General features: G+C 44.0%; 1 protein-coding gene across 1 annotated transcript in view; it reads right to left on the reverse strand.

The window, feature by feature from the left end:
• The window catches only part of LOC143987602 (ADP-dependent glucokinase-like), a 69270-nt gene that overhangs the window by 46263 nt on the left and 813 nt on the right, over positions 1-22194 (reverse strand). The window lies entirely within an intron of this gene.

The raw sequence follows: 22194 nt of genomic DNA on the forward strand, positions 1-22194 counted from the left end.
TCACTCGAATTTTGACGCGAACGGCCCAAACGTTCGGAATTCGCCGAACGGCCGAACAGCCAATGTTCGAGTCGAACATACGTTCGACTCGAACACGAAGCTCATCCCTAGTCTCTATACACCACCACAACGGATTTGAAATGAAACGGACAAGATGTGCTTTAACGGCAGACTTTCAGCTTTAATTTGCGGGTATTTACATCCAAATCAGGTGAACGGTGTAGGAATTACAACAAGGTATTTGGTTGGTGCCAGGTCTCTGTAATGCACATATAGTCAAGACATTTATCCAGAATATGGTCACGAATGAGGCAGGCTTTGTTTGTAATAGACTGTGCATTTAAAGTTCAATCTTGCTGTGTGATGTCTTTGCACTGGCTTTAGCAGAATAAAATCCACTCCACGTTTCCCATTCAGCTCACTGAGAGGTGCTACCACTGAGGCATTCAAACTAAGTATTCGACAGGAGACGGCACTCTGATCACGCGTGCGTGGAGAGACAGTTCGCATTACTGACCAGACAGCCGGGATGGTATGGCTTGTCTATGAGCAGACAAGTTATTTAAGAAGATCCCCTGGTCAATCGCACAGATAATATTAAAAAGTTTGCTTAATACTTAAAAAAACAAAACAAATTAGGTAGATGAGGGGCTCAGAGCACGCATATATGTCACTTCAGATAGGGCAAGCAGGGCTAAACACTTCAGTAATATTCAGCAAAGTGCAAGGCAAATATGCAGGGAAGTATAAATCCAGATTTAAAATATATTATTATATGAAATATTTCTACCAACCTCCAGGTTGTTCTGGTTCTCTCCTCAATTAACCTAGGTGCCATAGGCAGAGCTGTGGTGTCAGTAGTCCATAGGAGGCTACGGGGGGGGGGGGGGGGGGTTGTGGCTGTATCTGGACATCAGCACTCAGGCTTTTCTCCCACTTCCCTGCCCTCATTTGAGCATCACAGCTCCCTCCCAATCTCGGGTGTCAGGCATCAGGCAGCAGTTGTCTGACGTGAGCCCAGAGAAGCGGCGAACAGACAACACCAGCGTCCTCTCTAACGTGTGCCTCCTTCTTCATGAATCCATGCCGATTACTGCTAATGATCCTGTTTTCATTACTAAAATCTTGTACATAGTCCTGTATAATCCCCTCCAAGAGCTTGCATACTATTGATGTTAGGCTAACTGGTCTAATTCCCAGGGATGTATTTCTGGCCCTTTTTTAAATATTGGTGCTTCATTTGCTTTTTTCCAATCAGCTGGTACCATTCCAGTCAGTAGACTGTCAGTAAAAATTAGGAACAAAGGTCTGAAAATTACTTCACAGAGTTCCCCAAGGACCCTCTGGTGCAAGCCATCTGGTCCCGGTGACTTATTAATGTTACGTTTTCCAAGTCTATTTCTCATTCTGTTCTCTGTTAGCCATGAGGGTGCTTCTTGAGATGTGTCACGAGGATAAACACTGCAGTTTTGATTCCCTTGTGAAGACTAAGGAGAAGAATAAATTCAATACCTTTGCCATCTCTTCATCTTTAGTAACCAGATTCCCTTCATCATTCTTTATGGGGCCAATAAGGCCTGTCCTCCCTCTTTTACTGTTTATATACTTAAAGAATTTCTTGGGATTTTTTTTTTGCTCTCCTCCGCTATGTGTCTTTCATGTTCTGTCTTAGCCACCCTAATTGCACCCTTACATTTCTTGTTGCATTCTTTGAAAAGTCTACATGCTGATGATGATGATGATGATGATCCCTCAGCCTTGTACTTCTTGACAGCCATCTCCTTTGCTTTTATATGCATTTTTACATTGGAGTGAAGCCATCCAGGACTTTTGTTCGCTCTTTTAAATGCATTTCCCATTATGATGCACTGGCTAATGCCCTTATTTAATATGCTCTTAAAGCGGGAGTCCACCGGGACTCCGCGTATTTTTTATTTTTTTAAAGCCAGCAGCTACAAATACTGCAGCTGCTGACTTTTAAAATAGTGACACTTACCTGTCCAGCGCGCCCACGATGTCGGCACCCGAAGCCGATCTGTAGATCGTATGTCGGGTGCTGCCGCCGCCATCTTGGGTATGGGAATCAGGAAATGGAGCCTTTCGGCTTAATTTCCCGGTTCCCTACTGCGCATGCGCGAATCGCGCTGCGCAATGAGGACGGTCCCCGCTGCCTCTGGGATCTGTGTGTTTCCCAGCAGGCAGCGGGGCACTTGCGGAAAGGGGCGGGCACTTGCAGAAAGGGGCGTAATCTACGCCCCTTTCCGCAGAGAGCTATCCCGGAAGTGGGTGCAGAATACCTGTACTGTACAGGTATCTGCACCCCCCTCCCCCCTGAAAGGTGCCAATTGTGGCGCCGGAGGGGGGAGGGTTCCGATGAGCGGAGGTCCACTTTAGGGTGGACCTCCGCTTTAAAGCAAACCCATCTCTCCTCCGTGTTCTTAGTTCCTAAGATTTTATCCCAATTTAGATCTTCTAGCAAGGTTCGTAGTTTAGAGAAGTTGGCTCTTTTGAAATTCAGTGTCTTTGTATTACCCTTATGTTTCCTATTTGTGTGATTTATACTGAAGCTAACTGACCTGTGATCGCTGTTTCCTAAAATTGCCCCTTATTTCCACATCCGTGATCAGGTCTGTATTGTTGGTAATCAGTAGGTCTAGTAACACTTTGTTTCTAGTTGGTGGGTCTACCATTTGACCCATGAAATTGTCCTGTAAGACATTTAGGAACTGCCGAGCCTTAGACGAATACACGGTTCCTTCCGCCCAATCTATCTCTGGATAATTAAAATCCCCTATTATGATTAGGGCTGCAACTACCGATTATTTTCATAATCGATTAATCGGCTGATTATTTTTTTGATTAATCGGATTAAAAAAACTGAAGAATACACACACGCGCGCGCCCCCCCCCCCCCCAGTATAGATGACACATTCCTCCCCTCTCACATGGTGTCACTGCCCCACCTCCTCTCAGTGCTCCCCTCCCCCCCTCCAGTGTCTCGGATTTTCTCACCCCTTCATGGTGACAGTGGCTCCTCCTCGGTGTGCCGGCGTGGTGTGGGGCGGAGTCTCAGTACGGACCCGACAACACGTGACTCGGCCGACTCCTCCGAATGGAGCCAAGGGCACCCAGAAGCCGGGAGATGGATGCACGCATGTGCAGAGCACAACCTCCAATCACGGCAGTGCTGGAAAGTGGCCCAGCGAGGGCTTGCCTGTGCTCCACGGCGGGTCTATCGGAAGGCTGCTGGGTAGAGGGGGGGAGGAGGAGTTCCTCGGATCAGAGTCACGGATCGGATCAATTTTCGGATCAGCAAAAAAAAAAAAATAACACTATCCCCGCCCCCCACAGCCACATTGTTTATTTAAATAAAAGGTATAACACTATCTCCCCCCCCCAATAAAATGCAGCTTATTACAAGCATAAAAACATAGTCAGCATATCACTGATGATTTGCGCCAAGCTCACCACCGATCAAAGTTCCTCCAAACATACCGCCGTGATGAGTCCCGGGATGCCTATTGGTTCAAATCGTCAGTGATATGCTATGTTTTTATGCTTGTAATAAGCTGCATTTTATTGGGGGGGGGAGAGATAGTGTTGTACCTTTTATTTAAATCAACAATGTGGCTGTGCCGAGCAAGTGGAAAGGCTTAGATAGTAGTTAGTTATTAGGTTAGCTTAGGTAATAAATGTAGTGGTACCTGCATAAAAGAAGTTTTGAATGAGGGCAGGCAAGGCATCCAGCGTGACTCCTCCAGAATTCCTTCACTTGGGCTGACACAGGCTGGACAACACGCTGGGGGTGACGTCAGCGCGCAGCTCGCCGCCGCTGGGTGTACCAAGATGGCCGCCAGCTCCGGAGCTAGGCCGAAGCCGCGGTCTTTCCTAAGGCTGCGGTCCGCTCCATGGATCGCATGGTGCAGACCAAGTAATTGATAATGAAAATCGTTGACAACGACTTTCATTATCGATTATTATCGATAATATTGATTAATCGTTTCAGCCCTAATTATGATGACCCTTCCCATCCTTGCTGCTAATCCAAATTGTGATAGGAGGTCCGTCTCCCCCTTCTCCCTCAGGTTAAGGGGCCTAAAGCATACTCAAAGTATTATTTTCCTCTTAGTTTCATCCTTTTGGATCTCTACCCATAAGGATTCCACCTCCTTCCTAGCACCCTAAGGTTAGTAAACTTAAAGTGGTTGTAAACCCTTACAACACAATTTGACCTACAGGTAAGCCTAGATTAAGGCTTACCTGTAGGTCCAAGAAATATCTCCTAAACCTACACGGTTTAGGAGATATTTGCCGAAAGACAGGCACCGCTGTCTACGGCGCATGCGCCGTAGACAGCGGTGCGCAGGTGCACTGAGCGCGGCACTGTCAACGGCAAATATGCCGCATGTGGTTGCTCCTGTGCGCATGCGCGGGAGTGACGTCATCGAGGCTTCGCCGAATGACAGCGGCAGAGCAGCGAGACCCACCGAGAAGACGGATGCGCCGGACTACAGGGGACAGCGGTGATATCGTTGTCTCCTGTGTCAGGTAAGTGACACATAATGGACTACTATGCGATGCATAGTAGTCCATTATGCTTTACCTTTGCAGGGAACGAAAGAGGAAGTAAACTCATCAGGTTTTACTTCCTCTTTAATACTTCACCAAGTATTTGTGGAGAGCTAAACCAGCTTACACTCCAGCCTTCTAAGTCAGTGTAGCATGGGTTAACAGACATTAATAAAGTATTAAATAAATACAATAAATTAATTATTAAAGTATTCTGTTCTGTTTACTGCATTCATATTATTTAGCACCATTGTGTTAAAGAAAGAGAAGAAGGAGCATACAGTACATGCAAAGCAAGAGACCACTGGCTAAAACCATTCGTATGTGCTGTATGTAGGGAAAAGAGTGTAATTTCATTACCTACGTCTTTGTTGCCTGTCTATTAATACACATTTATTTAGCACAATTACAGATTTAAAATAATACTTGGTACACGGGGTAATGTTCTTTTGTTACACAATTTTATCTCATATTCCTGATATGTGCCTGCTGTACCCTGTACTTGTATGAAAAAGTATCCTATTCTCTTTGTATTGCTTCCTTTGTGTGAAATCCCTGGTGTTCTTTCCACTCACTCTGCTTTCCTATTAAAAACTGACCACCATGGTATGAGAGCACAGCGTGGTCGGTTTTCTGGCTATGCTGGGAACTCAGTCTGCTCTCCTCTAATGATCAGACTGGTGCTGGAAAACTGTGTGTGTGTGTGTGTGTGTGTGTGTGTGTGTGTGTTTATGTATACACAAATATTTCACCTTTCATTTTTATTTTAAACTGAATAGGTTGTTTTACAAGGGGAGGGTTTACATATACTTTAGTTTCTATCTGGATCTCTACAGTTTCAGCGAGAGTTTAGGATATATTTTAGTTGTCAACGGCTTGCAAATCTTTTAAGCCATGATAACCCCCTAACTGGTTCTTCCAGCTAGACCAGGGGTGCTCAACCTGTTTTGCAACAGCTGGAGAGCCACAGGTTGAGCACCCCTGAGCTAGACAAATCTATTTGCTATCCATTGTTTACATAGAATTCAGTGACCTTGAACAACCTAGTTTTCAAGACAAACTACTTTCAAAAGAGCTCTGCAAATTTCAGAAACAGATCTGATGGTGTTTTTTCAGTATCTAAAAGGAATCATAAACATAAAATGGCAATCTTTCCAGTTATTTGTGGCAGGATTGAGTGTTGATCTAGGACAGGAGTATTGAATTAAAATTCACTGAGGTCCAGTCAGTAAAGTATTTTTTTTTTTTTTTTAAAGGAGGTGGTCAAGGACTTTTTCCGCATTTCCTGCGGGTAGCGCAGCCCATCAAAATTGGCTGACCTACACATGATAGCTAATGCACATGCATAGATCTGAACCCATTCTTACATCAGCGTCCTCAGTCCCCACTGCACATCAGAGTCCCCACATCACAGTCCTCAGCCCGCCTGCCCCCACCCATCACAGTCCTCAGCCTCCCCCCCTCCACATCAGTCCTCAGCCTCCCCACTTTAATGTCCTAACCCTCCCCCCCGCATTACAGTCCCAACTGTATTGTGAAATACATACGACTATGGTCATACATACAACCCATGTACTGACTGCAGAAATTAGACATTGGTTGCTAGGACACCGGTGAGTGCTGGCTCCTTTAAACCCAATACAAACTGCAGGCAAAAAAGTGTTATGGTGTGTCTCCATTGAAGTCTATGAGGCACAAAATTGTGTTGCATTGCACCAAAGTAGCAGGTTCCTTTTCCAAAGTTGCATCGCATTTGCGTTACATCGATGCAAACTGTCACCATTGAAATTCATGTGATTTCCATTGTCATGTGATTCTGTGCGACTCAAGTCGCATCTGAAATCGTGCTAGTGTGAACCAGGCCTAAACAATAAGTACACTTGAAAACCATGAACATTTTCAATTTGATCTCCTTACTTGATTTAACCTATTCCACCCTCCCCATCACCGGACGCTTACTTAGGCCGCAGCCTCCTGGGTTTGTATGTTGCACTGAAAGTCTTCAGTGTCCTGGTGGTGCCTGCATAGTAAATCCCTATGAATTCTATGGGGTCATCTCTCGAGATGATCAGTCAATTGATTTCTACTGCATAGGCAGTGAAAGTGTTATAAGAGGGCAAGATAAATTGGAACCGGAGTCTACTCACAGATTACATTGCACACACACATTGGCTGCTCAGCTGTCGGCTAATTGCCAGCTCTCATCTCTTTCCACAGTTACCCAGCTGTTCCTGATCTTGCTCGTCTGACCTGCCTACTTAAAGCTGTCCAGCTCACTTCATCTCTGCCTTCGCCTTGGTCACATCACAAGAAACCATCTCCTGCATAAAGACTGGCTTGCTGACATGCCTTCTGGCTCCTTATCCTGCTTGCTGTTGCTCCACTGGGATCCCTGACTTCTGGCCTGGCTGATTATCCGATCTGGTTATTGAACTCTGGACTGGCTGACTACTCAATCGGGTTACTGGACTCTGGCTATGCTTTGACTATGCTTACTCTATTTACCCTTTTATTTTTTATTAAAAAACAAGTGTGATTTAACTGTACTTCTGTCTCGGTCTGATTCATGGTTTCTGACAACAACTGAATGTGAGAGACAATATCACTAATGGAGCAAGGGAGGAGGTGGAATCCTTACGGGTGGAGCTACCAAAGGGAGGAAACAAAGGGAAAAGTAATGCTGGGAGTACGCTATAGGCCCCCTAACCAAAGGGTTGAGGCGGACCTCCTATCACAATTTGGATTAATGGCAAAGTATTGGAAGTGTCATTATAAATGGGGGATCTTAATTATCCAGACATAGACTGGGTGGAAGCAACCGCGCATTCATCTAAGGCTCGCCAGTTCCTATGTCTTGCAGGACAATTTCATAGGTCATATGGTAAATGCACCAACTAGAAACAAAGTGTTACTAGACCTACTGATTACCAACAATACAAACCTGATCACGGATGTGGAAATACGGGGCTTTAAGAGCATATTAAATAAGGGTATTAGCCAGTGCATCCAAATGGGAAATAAATTTAAAAGAGCTAATAAAAGTCCTGGGTGGCTTAACCAACGTAAGAATGCATATAAATGCAAAGGAGAAGGCCTTCAAAAAATATAAGGCTGAGGGATCACCACCAGCATTCCAACGTTACAAAGAATGCATCAAGAAATGTAAGGGTGCAATCAGGGCAGCTAAGATAGAACATGAAAGACACAGTGGAGGAGAGTAAAAAAAAAAATCCCAAGAAATTCTTTAAGTACATAAATAGTAAGAAAGGGAGGTCAGATCATATTGGTCCCATAAAGAATGATGAAGGGAATTTGGTTACTAAGGATGGAAAGAAGGTGAAGGTACTGAATGTATTCTTCTCCTCAGTCTTCACGAGGAAACCAGGGTGGGTGGGGGGCTTCAAAAACCAAGACTACAATCTTTATCTTCATAACACATCACAGGAAGCAGGATAGCTTGCAGAGGACAGAATTAGAAATAAACTGCAAATGTAACATTAACCACTTAAGCACCAGGCCTCTTTTCTTAGATGTGTTGTTTACAAGTTAAAAACATATTGTTTTTGCTAGAAAATTACTTAGAACCCCAAACATTATACATTTTTTTTTACAACACCCTAGTTGCAATACTTTGTCACACCGTATTTGCGCAGTGGTCTTACAAGCGCACTTTTTTTTGATAAAGTACACTTTTTTGAATTAAAAAAATAAAGACAACAGTAAAGTTAGCCCAATTTTTTTATACTGTGAAAGATAATGTTACGCCGAGGAAATTGATACCAAACATGTCACAAATTTTTACCATTAAAAATCTCCATAGGCGACATTTAAAGAAATTCTACAGCAATAACTCACATGTGGTTTGAACACAGTTTTCATATGCGGGCGCTATTCACGTATGCGTTCGTTTCTGCATGCGAGCTCGGCGAAACAGGGCACGTTTAAAAATTTTATATTACCCTGTTTAAAAAAATAAAATAAAAAAAGTGTCCCTTTTATTCCTATTACAAGGAATGTAAACATCCCTTGTAATAGAAAAAAAGCATGACAGAACTTCTTAAATATGAGATCTGGGGTCAAAAAGACCTCAGATCTCATATTTACACTAAGACAGGGCTCGACAAAACCCGGGCGCCAGGTCGCATTTGCGACTAGAATTAGTGATCTGGCGTCTGGGGCAGTACAGCTGGGGGTATCCTGTCTCCGTGGACCCCCCCCCCCCGGCATGATCGCGTCGGGCTGTTCCGCCGGCGGCTGGTAATTGAGGCAGCAGCTTTGAGGCCTTCTGCGGTCCTATGATTCCTTCTGGAATCTGGTGCCCTCTAGTGGTGGCCGTTGGTATGACACCTCACTCGTCTCCATGTCAGGCCAGGGACAGGTCCGGATCGCCGTTACTGACCTGGCTCCTAACTTTTTAAGCTGGCTCCTAGATTCCAAGCAAATTTGTCAAGCTCTGCACTAAGATGCAATTAAAAAAAAAAAAAAAATAATGAAAAAATGGCCCTCTAAGAGCTATGGGCGGAAGTGATATTTTGACGTTGCTTCCGCCCTGCAGTGTCATGGAGACGGGTCGGGGCCATCTTCCCCTCACTTGTCCCCATGCACAGCCACGGGAAGGATCCAAATACCCCCTGCCGACAGCTCCAGTAAGCGGCGGAGGGCACCGGATCGTGGCGGGATAAAAGTGATCTCGCATCGAATCCGCCGCAGAGACCAATTTTATCCTGGACTGCCGGCCAAACACGGGGGATACCAGGGTTATGTCTGCTAGCTGCTGCCATAACAACAATATTGGTCCTCAAAGTTAGGATGGATATCAGTGTGCAGCGGTCCGGAAGTGGTTAATAAGTCACTGGGACCAGATGGCTTCCACCCAAAGGTCCTTAACCACTTCAGCCCTGGAAGAATTTAACCCCTTCCTGACCAGAGCACTTTTTGCAATTTGGCACTGCGTCGCTTTAACTGATAATTGCGCGGCCATGCGACGTTCTACCCAAACAAAATTGACATCCTTTTTTCCCACAAACAGACCTTTCTTTTGGGGGTATTTGATCGACCTCTGCATTTTTTTCTATTTTTTGCACTATAAACAAAAAAAAAGAGCGACAATCGCAATAAGCGTATATTGATTGGTTTGCACACAAGTTATAGCGTCTACAAAATAGGGGATAGATTGATAGCATTTTTTTTATTATTACATTTTTACTAGTAAATAATGGTGGCGATCTGCGATTTTTATCGTGACTGCGAAATTATGGCAGACACATTGGACAATTTTGACATATTTTGTGACCATTGGCATTAATACAGCGATCAATGCTATAAAATTGCATTGATTACTGTAAAAATGTCACTGGCAGTGAAGGGGTTACCACTAGGGAGCGCTCAAGGGGTTAACTGTGTTCCCTGGGAGGCGATTCTAACTGAAGGGGGAGGGGACTGACTGGAGGAAGTGACGGATTGTGGTTCCTAGCTAATAGGAACACATGATCTGTCACTCCTATCAGAACAGAACAGGGAAGACACACTCTCGTCCCTGTTCTGTCTCTCCTGCTCACGATTGCTTGTGGCCGGCAGTCATCCCGACCGTCGACCACAAGCACTGTAACCACCGCTGTGCAGCAGGCGCGCGCCTGCTATCCCGACCCTGCGAGCTGACTTATAGCTATGACGGCTCGCGCAGGGGAGCATAACTGCGGCAGTTGGTTGGGAAGCGGTTAAGGAACTCAGTCAAGTAATTGCCAGACCTTTGTTCCTAATTTTTTGCAATTCTATTTGTTAATTCTATTGACTGGAATGGTACCAGCTGATTGGAGAAAAGCCAATGTAGCACCAATATTTGAAAATAGGACAGGATACATCCCTGGGTAGTAAGAGACCAGTTAGCCCAACGTTAATTGTATGCAAGCTCTTGGAGGGGATGATAAGGGACTAGATACAACAGTTTAGTAATGACAACGGTATCAGTAGCAGCAGGGCTCAAGTCCTGTGGGAACGCATGGGAAATGGGAACGGAGTTCCTGTACTTTTTCCACAGCAGGAACTCAGTTCCTGTTAGCAGCCTTGTCCTGCAAGACTTTGAAGTATGCGAGCTGTGTGGCAGGTGCTACACCAGCAGCCGCCGACACAGCTCCCAATAGTAAGTGCCGCACACCTGACCATTCAGGCATTGCCAGTAGGGGGCCCCATGACAGCTTCTGCTTCGATCTACCTGTCAATCACAGCTAGCTGACGGGTAGATCAGGTCCCTGCTGCTAAGAGATTGTATTTAGTCAGACTTCTCGTGATGCGCTCCTCCTCGCTGGTCCCTCCTGATTTTCTGTCTCCTCATCTTCCCCACCCCCAGTCTCCTGCATACTTGCTCTGTGTGCTCCGCTGAATCCCCCCCTCCTCTATATTCAGTGCCATATGATGGGAGAACCCAGAAGAGTAGCACAGCTATTCTGCTTACAGGACATGTAGGGAGAGAGGTTATCTGAGGGAGGAACATCAGTTTGGGGTGGTAAGCTGATACATCTCCTAAGCAGGAACACATTACTATCTCCCCAAGCATTCTGTCCAGATAATGTGCAGTTAATTTATGTCCTTTCCGTTTAACTCTGTGTTATCCAAACTCTGTTCAATGAAAAGTGTAAACTCACCACATAAACACTCTATATACAAAATAAAATTCCCCAATAAAGATCAGAATATGATGTTCACATTTGCATGGAAGCACAATTGATTATTCAGAGAATTACCATATTTATGTTTGAGGATTGTTTTTTTTTATGTACTAACAGTTAAGCTTCATACCCACAATACGAAAATTGGATGAAAAATACCACTTTTGAAGCGTTTGTGCATATGAGCGTATCATTTTTATTTTTTTTGGTGGGAGAGTGGATCTTTGGTGGGAGTTCACACACTTTTTTCCCCAGGACTTGACCCCTGAGTAGCAGTAATCAAAATGGATTCATGAAGAATCGTTCTTGCCAAACCAATCTATTAACCTTCTATGAGAAGGTGAGCTGCCATCTAGATAAAGGAAGGCCGTGAATGTGGTTTATCTGGATTTTGCAATAGCATTTGATACAGTTCCCCATAAATGTTTACTGTACAAAGTAAGGTCCGTTGATATGGACCATAGGGTGAATACATGGATTGAAAACTGTCTATAAGTGCAAGTTCAGAGGTTAGTGATAAATGGGGAGTATTCAGAATGGTACACGGTGGAAAGTGGGGTCCCCCAGGATTCTGTCCTGGGATCAATCCTATTTAATTTATTCATAAACAACCTGGAGGATGGGATAAACAGCTCAATCTCTTTATTTACGGATGATACTAAGCTAAACAGGGCAATAACTTCTTCGCAGGATGTGGAAACCTTGCAAGAAAATCTGAACAAATTAATGGGATGGGCAACTACATGGCAATTGAGGTTTAATGTAGAAAAATGTAAAATAATGCATTTGGGTGGCAAAAATATGTGTAATCTATACACTGGGGAAGAGAACCTCTGGGGGAACCTAGGATGGAAAAGGACCTGGGGTCCTAGTAGATGACAGGCACAGCAATGGCATGCAATGCCAAGCTGCTGCAAGCAAACAGAATATTGGCATGCATTAAAAAGGGGATTAACTCCAGAGATAAGACGATAATTCTCCCACTCTACAAGACTCTGGCCTGGCAGCACCTGGAGTATGCCATCCAGTTCTGGGCACCAGTCCTCAGGAAGGATGTGCTGGAACTGGAGAGAGTCCAGAGAAGGGGAACAAAACGAATAAAGGGTCTGGAGGATATTAGTTATGAGGAAAGGTTACGAGCACTGAACTTATTCTCTCTGGAGAGATGCTTGAGAGGGGATATGACTTTAATGTACAAATACCGCACTGGTGACCCCACAATAGGGATAAAACTTTTCTGCAAAAGGGAATTTAATAAGACACGCGGCCATTCACTGAAATTAGAAGAAAAGCGGTTTAACCTTAACCCTTTGATGACTAAGCCCATTTTTGACATTTGGTGTTTACAAGTTAAAATCCGTATTTTTTGCTAGAAAATTACTTAGAACCCCCAAACATACATACATACATTGCTAAATATATATATATATATATATATATATATATATATATATATATATATATATATATATATTTAGCAGAGAATCTAGAGAATAATATGGCGACTGTTGCAATATTTTATGTCACACGGTATTTGTGAAGCTGTGTTTTAAACGCAACTTTTTGGGAAAAGGGACACTTTCATGAATTTTAAAAAAAACTAAACATTAAAGTTTGCCCAATATTTTTGTATAATATGAAAGATGATGTTACGCTGAGTAAATAGATACCAAACATGCCACGCTTTATAATTGCACACACTCGTGGAATGACGTCAAACTATGGTACCTAAAAATCTCCATAAGCGACGCTTTCAATTTTTTTTCCGGCTACCAGGTTAGAGTTACAGAGGAGGAGGTCTAGTGCTCTCGATCTGATGATCGCGGCGATACCTCACGTGTGATTTGAACACCGTTTACATATGCGGATGCGACTTCCATATGTGCTTTCTTTGCTGCGCGAGCTTGCAACGACAGGGGGGGCGCTTTAAAAAAAAATTCTTATTTATTTTAAAATAAATTGTTTTTTAAAATAAAAAAATGTGTTCACTTTTATTGCTGTCACAAGGAATGTAAACATACCTTGTGACAGTAATAGTTGGTGACAGGTACTCTTCATGGAGGGATGGGGAGTCTAAAAGACCCCCCCATCCCTCCTTTGCACATTAAAGTATTCAGATCGCCGTTTTCGCCATTGGCAGCCGAGTAAATGGGAAGTGACATCATGATGTCGCTTCCATGTTTACAATTAGGAGGCTGGGATGAAGCTGCATCGATTGTTACATCTAGTAAGCCGATCGCCAGCTCTAAAAAACAGTACCGGATGATGCCTGCAGCTGTGGGCATCATCCCAGTCTAACCCCCGAAAGCCGAGTATGCACATCTGCGTACGCTCGGCTGCAAGGGGTTAAACTGCACAGAGGGTTCTTTACTGTAAGAGCAGTAAGGATGTGGAATTCTCTTCCACAGGCAGGGGTTTCAGCAGGGAGCATCGATCTTTTCAAAAAACTATTAGATAAGCACCTGAACGACCACAACATACAGGGATATAAAATGACACACACAGCCTGGACTTGGACTTGTGTCTTTTTTCAACCTCGCCTACTATGCAACTATGTCAGGTGCAGCAAACCTGCAACCAGAACTTGAGGCCATACACATCTTTTTGTGGAGCTAAGTTTTGAAACTTTCTTATATGCAGACTCTAAATGGTTTGTGGCAGAAACATAGGCAGCTACTCAGAAGCATTCATGATTTGTATCCTTATCTGAATTCAATGAAAGGTAAAATTTGCTGGGTGTTTAAAATGGAATAAGAATGGCATTTAGCTGTATTCATGCCGAATGTCAAATCTAATATGTCTTATGCAGACTATCCAAGATTAGAATACTTTTCTTCCCCACATGACAAACTAGCTGCAACTGGTTGCTCGGGCCTGAAAGCCAAACATTGTCTTGTACCCATTACAAATCCCTGTTTAACCACTTAGGGCCGGTTCACACAGCGAGGCGAGGCGACACGGCTCGCCTCGCCTCGCTCCCGCAAGTCGCCCCCATTCAGTACTATGGAACCGTTCTGAGAGGAGCGACTCGAGTCGCTCCGACTCAGAAAAAAGGTTCCTGTACTACTTCGGGGCGACTTCGGGGGCGACTTGCATTGACTTCTATACAGAAGTCCTCTGCAAGTCGCCGCTGAGCTCCCCGCAGGTCGCGGCGAGGTAAGTCGGAGACGCCTCGCCGCGCCTCGCTGTGTGAACCGGCCCTTAAGGACCGAGCCTCTTTTTAAGATGTATTTACAATTTAAAAACAGTTTTGTTTGTTTTTTGCTAGAAAATTATTTAGAACCCAAACATTATACATTTTCTAACACCCTAGAGAATAAAATGGCGGTCGTTGCAATATGTTCTGTCAGACCGTATTTGCGCAGCGGTCTTACATGCGCACTTTTTTTTTTATTAAAAAATAAGACAACAGTAAAGTTAGCCCATTTTTTTTTTATATTATGAAAGATGGGTGTGATGACATCATTCACAAGACCGCTAGGGTGCGGGAGAGCAGGACAATCCGGGACCAGTCTTGCATTTAGAGGATCAGCGTATTATCTTTCCAAAGTTTGCCCGTGCACCCCATCATCCAAAGCTCGCCTCTGCACCTCCCTTCCACAGGTCATATCTTCTCCCTTGTCCAAAGCTTACCCCTGAACTCCTGTCCAAAGCTCACCTTTGTACCTCACCATTCACAGATCCTCTCTATACTTTTTCCCCGTGACTCCCCTCTGCAGACTTCTTCCCTTCCACTGATCACCTCAGCCAGAGCTAACACCCTTGCTCACTCCTGCATCCCCCACCCCCGGCTGCAGTTCACCTTCGCACATCCCTCCCCCTTTCTGAAACTCACCTCTACACCACTTACAGCTCTGCTCCCCACAATTACCCCCTTCCATAGATCACCTCTACACCCCAGCTATAGCAAACCCCTGTCCACAGGGCACATTGGAACCCCCTCATCCCTCACCTTTGCACCTTTTAATAACCCCCTCCCACCTCCATTGCCCTCATCTGCTTACCTCCACCAAAAAAAAAAAAAAAAAATAATAATAATAATTTAAAAAAAAACACACCATCAGTAGCTGGCCCTGTTCCCTCGTGGCCATGTCTTATTTTATTTTATTTTTTTATTTATTGTCTTATTTCCCCACACATCTGTAACACTTCGGTTCATTTTCTGTTGGTAAAGGTGAACCCACCCAGCAGGGACAGAAAAAAAACAAAAACAAAAAAAACACATACCAAAGGTTTAAACACCAGCCAAACTTAAGAGAAGACACATTGACTATATTTAAACCCTATAATGACCGAGGAGTCCGATTGTCCTAGTTTCAAGAGTAATTCACATAAAACCAATATCTGGAGATCTGTATGGATTATTAGATATTTTCTATACATACTTAGGGGCACTTTAACTAGCAGGTAATTGCACAGTGGGTGGTATTACTCTAGTTGGAGTTAGTTAAAGGGATTGTAAAGTGATTTTTATTTTATTTTTTTAAATAACAAACATGTTATACTTACCTCCACTGTGCAGCTCGTTTTGCACAGAGTGGCCCCGAACCTGCTCTTCTGGGGACCCTCGGCGGCTGTCTCGGCTTCCTCCTGCAGGTGCTTCTCACGTTCATGCGAGCTCCCTCGCATGGTGAGAAGCATCTGCGGGCACGCTCCCGTGATACAGCTCGCTATATCACACGGCCCCGCCCCCCCGCGCTCCGCGTCAGTGGATGTGATTGACAGCAGCGCGAGCCAATGGCTGCGCTGCTTTCCATCCATCCACTCCAGCCAATCAGCGGCCAGGCTGAACGGTGGAAAGGACGTCAGGGGACGAGCGCAGGACTTGAGGGGTGAGGTAAGTAAAACTGGGGGCGCCGGGACTGTCAGATGTTTTTTCACCTTAATGCATAGAATGCATTAAGGTGAAAAAACATTTACCTTTACAACCCCTTTAAGCCGACGTCCCTCAATTGAAAAAATAAAAGGAGCCAGGCAGAGAAGTGTCAGCTTAACAGTGCTTGCATCCAATCAGATGCAGGCGCTGTTTGGGTACTTGACAGTTGTTGATGCCAGCTGTCAAAATACAATAGCTGCAGTGGGAGGTTTGTCCATCCACAAAATATAGCATGGATGGAAGAATCAGTTAAAAATTATATATATATATATATATATATATATATATATATATATATATATATATTATATATATGGTACACAGTTTTTTTGTTCATTCAACCAGCGGGCTGAACGAAAAAAAAAAAAAAAAAAAAAAAAATAACACAAACTCAGATTCTTGCATCCACACTAGCATTGCTGGAATCAACCCCCTCCCACATTAGTGTATTCTGACAGTGACGAGTCCCCCACGGTCAAAATACAATGTTCCCGCGGGGGATTCGTCACTGCCAGAATACACTAATCAGTGCTGCAGCCGATCAGCTGCAAATTGCTGATTGAACAATGCTTTCCAGCAGGTCTATTCGACACAAGCCAAGTGGTTCTATCGAACCGGGAGGGCTACACAAAGATCAGCTCAACTTGCAAAATTTCATAACCGCGTGTCAGTCCGACTTCAGGGACGATTTCAGAGACATCTGTGCGGGTTCCTACACAGATGTCTATTGAAATTGCACCCAAAGCAGTACAGAAACTACTTTTGGGAATCAGTGTGGCGTCGCACCGATTCACACTATTGCGAACACAGACATTGCATATGATTCGCACCGCATCGCTGTGCGGATCACATGCAATGTCTGTGCAATGCAAATTCAGCCATACAGTTTGTATGGCTGAACTTGCATTGGAATCGCATGAAAATGGTGCAGGAACCTTTTTTTTTCATGCAATCCGATTCCTGTCCGATTCACAGTTCGCCCTGCAATCTCCGAACTGATCTGGGGGTATCATTAACTGTGTATTTACACCCACAGTGGTTCACAGAAGGCAGTGTTAACTGCCTGCAAGGAAGATGCTTGCAGGAACCCGCACTGGAATCACGCTGGTTCCCGCATCGCAATAGTGTGAACGGGGCTTATAGCTATATAGCACATGTATACAGCACATTCAGTGACCTTGAAGCATTATTATTTGGTTGTAATTTGACAGAAGTTATTGTGTAGACTGGATTACACATGGTTAGATCTTTCAAAGAGTGAGTTTACTGTCTGGGAAATGTGTTCACTGCCCGGATGTGCAGCAACGTAACTCAGCTGACATTTGGATTTGCTGAAGATGGGTCTTCCAGCGTGACAATGACCAAAAACATACCGCCAAGGCAATAAAGAGGTGGTTCAAGAAGAACCCCATTAAAGGTCATGGAGTGGATAGCCAGTCTCCAGACCTTAATCCTATAGAAAATGCATGGAGGGAGCTGAAACTTCGAGTTGCCAATCGACAGCCAAGAAACCTTAAAGTGATTGTAAAGACAGAAGGTTTCTTTATCTTGATGCATTTTATGCATCAAGATAAAAAGCCTTCTGTGTGCAGCAGCCCATCTCTATCCAGCGTTGTGCACAAATGCCTTGGTTGTCTGGAACTCTCCCTCCTGATTGAGTGAGACACAGCAGCTGATGTCAAAGTCAGGTAGCCGAGAGAGAGAGCGTGCAAGCGAGAACAGGGCCGAACCGTGGCTCTGTGTGAATGGACACACGGAGCTGCGCTTCGGCTCGGGTGCCTCCATAGCAAGCTGCTTGCTGTGGGGGCACTCGACAGGAGGGAGGAGCCAGGAGCTCCCACGAGAGATCTGAGAAAAGGAGGATCCGAGCTGCTCTGTGCAAAACCACTGCATAGAGCAGGTAAGCATGACATGTTTGTTATTAAGGATGAGCTCAGGCGTGTTCGCAAGCGCACATGCAGAGCCCACCAGGAAGTCGGCACTGCACAGCGCTAATCACAAGCAGTGAGATATTTCCCAATCTCTGCAGTCGCAGATGGAGAAAATGTCTCACCGCTTGTGATTAGTGCTCCGCAGTGCCAACTTCCTGGCGGGCTCTGCACGTGTAGTTGCAAATACGCCTGAGCTCATCCCTATTTTTTATTTGTAAAAAAAAAAAAAAAAAAGAGAGAATTTAGTATCGCTAAGGATTTAGAGAAGATCTGTAAAGAATAGTGGACCAAAATCCCTCCTAATATGTGTGCAAACCTGGTCACTAACTACAAGAAATGTCTTACTGTACATCTATAGTGTCTGTTGCAGTGCATTAAAACATGTTACAAAACACAAGGCCTGGTTCACATTATGCATTTTCTGGTGCTTTTTGCAGAAATGCACTATAGTCCATTTAACAATTTTCTATGGGACAAATTTACATCCAAGCTTTTTTCAGCTGCTGTGTTTTTGGAAAGGGTCAGGAACTTTTGTAATCGCAGCACAGTGCTTTTTTTGCTTTTTGGTTCCATAGACTTCAATGGAGAAGCTGCAAAAAAGCATGTAGCGCATTTTCCAGCGATTTGTGGTTTTTTTTTGCACGTATTTATTTATGGAATTTATTCTTAGGCTTTTTATGCTATTTACACTATTGCACGTTTGCACATAGGCTTTGGAAAGTTATTGCACTTTATTTTTTCTATAACTAATTATTTAATATTATGTAAATGTTTATGAATTAGATTTATTCACTTTATATACATTTTTTTCTGAGAGATCACAATTGATTGAGATCCGTTTAGGATTCACTTATATTTAGGTAGCGCCACATAAACCCCCCCCATCCATCTTTCCAAGAGTGTAGAGAACACTTTCTATATATGTGAGCGGCTTTCAAGAATTATAAGATTAGGTTTTATTTGGCAAGGTTTGTGCGCAGCAGTATTGTCAATTTTGTGTTTTTTAATCTGCCCAACAACAAATTTGCCAAAAATGTAAAAAAGCATTAAAAAAAAACACACACAAATTGCTGCGAAATTTTGGGAAAATCGAGTGTGCAAAAATGCACAGCAAAATGCAAAAAATAAATGCACTGTAGAACGCACCAATCGTAAACTGCATAGAGCCTCCAATATGAAACATTAACAAAGCATATCCCTCTATAGTGTGTATTTGTCTGAATTAGGAGGAGTACTAAAGCCTTGTACACACGGTACGATTGTTGGCAGGGGATTGTCTGTTGACAGACTGTTGTCCTAATATCGTACCATTAGTACACTGTTCTGGACAATTTTTGTCCAACTTTCGGCCAACAAATGTTGGATGACAGGCTAGTAAATTTTCAGCGGACACCGGTTTGATGTCAGATTTTCGTGTGGTCAGTACACAAATCACCGTCACACAAAAGTCAAAAGTACAAACACGCACGCTCAGAATCAATACTCACCAAACACAAAATTAGCAGAAGGGACCCAAAGGGTGGTGCTCAAGAGCTGAAATTCTTTGTAGTACGTCACTACGTTCGTGTTTGTTGCACAACAATTGTGTAACGTTAGTATGCAAGACAAAATCCTGGCACACGCCCTTTTGACAAAAATCAGACGCTCGGTTGGCCAACAATCGTACCGTGTGTATAAAGCTTAAGTGTCACTTTTGTCTGCTGCTTTGTTCCTCTGCCGTCAGCATGAATGGTGACACGGGAGAGGCCTCAGCTCTGGGGGGGGGGTGGGGGGGGGGGAATGTGTCCTTCCCTCCAATCAGCATTCGAAGCTCTGCAGAGTGTAAATCAGCTCCTCACACACTTTTTTTTTTAACTCTCAGACAAGTTTTTAAATTCAGCACTTTAAAAACGGATGTAGAGAAGAAAGGGCTGCAGAAATACAGGTACAACTTCAAGAGGAGCTCCACCCAAAAGGGAAAGCTCTGCGATTCGCGCATGCACAGTAGGAAACTTAGGCTGGGTTCACACTATTGCGAATTGGATGTGGATATCTCTGCATCCAATTCAAACAGCAGGAGATTATGATCGGCTCTCTATGGAGCTGGTTCACACATCTCCGGAGCGGCTCCGGTGCGAATTGCACAGGAGTCCTGTGTGTCTTTTGGTCAATTTCAGGTCCGAATTCAGCCAAAAATTTGTGCATGAATGGAGACGCACCGGACTCCTGCTGTGAGCCGCTGCGTTCTCCGGTGTGAACCCAGCCTTAGGCAAGATGACGGCGCCAGCACTTGACTGAGTATATGTAGGGGTTTACAACAACTTTAAGGCAGCCCATGCTTCTCAATGAACACACAGAATTTTCACGATTCAGTGCAGCATAACGCACAATACGTATGATGTAATGTGCTGCCATTTATGCATCGTGGTATCATAAAAAATTTTTCTTCATCTGGAACAAACTGGACAATGAATGGCACCCTAAACACCACACAGATGTGCGTTTTAGTAATGTGCATGTTAGGTGTGAATGGCACTTAGGCTTTATATACACTTTAAAGCTGAACTCCAGATATGGATTTTATTGCATAGTTCTATTGTTCTAGCTTGGACCACAGTAAGAATGAATATGCCATACCTGTGGGACTGCTGTGGAATGATTGCAAGGTGTTCACTGACTGGATGAGGAGCAGTGATGACATCGCCATCCAATCAGTAAACAGTTTGCATTCATTTAGAAAAATCCAAGGCATGCTGTGAATGACACCCGTGCCCAGCAAGTGAACTCCTGTGCTTCTACGGCGGTCCCACAGCTATAGCATATGCATTCTTTTGGTCCAAGCTGGAGAAATGTAACTGTGCAATACAATTCATAACTGGAGTTCAGGATCATAAGTTACATCGCAAAAGCATTCTCATGATTTCTCTGAAACAAAAAAAGCCAACGATCATATCTAACAGGTGACTATGGGTGAGATCATTTTTCTCTTTACCTTATGCATCCTTTTGGCAAACTAAAGCTGACCATACACTAGTAGATTTTTCAACGAATATTTGTATACAAAATTCTCAGTACATGTGACAGTTTGACAAATGTCATTTGACAGTATTTGAAAATTGTGTTTGCTTTTACTGAAGGCCACATACACTTTTAGAAACCTGTTCACTCCTTCAACTTTCCTCATCACTGCGGTTGAAATCGAACATCGATTTGATCCCCAACAACGATTATGAAAATGAACAAACGCTCTTAAAAAGAAAAGTTCTGAACAAAAAGTGTACAGCCAGCTTAAAGAGGAACTGCAGTCTGCTCACATAATTTGTTTTTGTTTTTTTCCGCTTTATATTTCATTATTATATAATTTCAACATTTACAGGCCAAAATACATTCTTGTTGGAAAATCTAATACTTAAAGAGGAAGTAAACCCTGATGAGTTTACTTCCTCTTTTTTTCCCTGCAAAGGTAAAGCATAATGGACTACTATGCATCGCATAGTAGGCCCATTATGTGTCACATACCTGACACAGGAGCCAGCGAAGTCGCGCTGTCCCCTGTAGTCCGCCGCATCCATCTTGCTTGTGGCGTCTCGCAGCTCCGCCGCTGTCATTCGGCGAAGCCGCGATGACATCACTCCCGCGCACGGGAGTCGACAAATGCGGCAGCTCCATTTTTGGAACTGCCGCGTTCAGTGCGCCTGCGCGCCGCTGTCTACGGCGCATGTGCCCGTTTTCGGGCAAATATCTCCTAAACCATATAGGTTTAGGAGATATTGCTTGGACCTACAGGTAAGCCTTAATCTAGGCTTACCTGTAGGTCAAAGTGGTTTGTAAGGGTTTACAACCACTTTAAAGTGGTTGTAAAGTTTGAAGGTTTTTAACCTTCATGCACAAGCATAAAAAACCTTCAGTGCACAGCTCACCCCCACCCCAATACGTACCTAAGCCCAATCTTGATCCAGCGATGTGCACGAGACCCTAGGCTCTCCCGAGTCTTTCCCTCCTGATTGGCTGAGATGCTGAACTCCAGATATGGATTTTATTGCATAGTTATATTGGTCTAGCTTGGACCACAGTAAGAATGCATATGCCATACCTGTGGGACTGCTGTGGAATGATTGCAAGGTGTTCACTGATTGGATGAGGTGGAGTGATGACATTGCCATCTCCACTTCGT

This window comes from Lithobates pipiens, unplaced genomic scaffold (genome assembly GCF_037356315.1).
Source record: "Lithobates pipiens isolate NorthernLeopardFrog02 unplaced genomic scaffold, aLitPip1_a1.2 Scaffold_18, whole genome shotgun sequence".
NCBI lineage: Eukaryota > Metazoa > Chordata > Amphibia > Anura > Ranidae > Lithobates > Lithobates pipiens.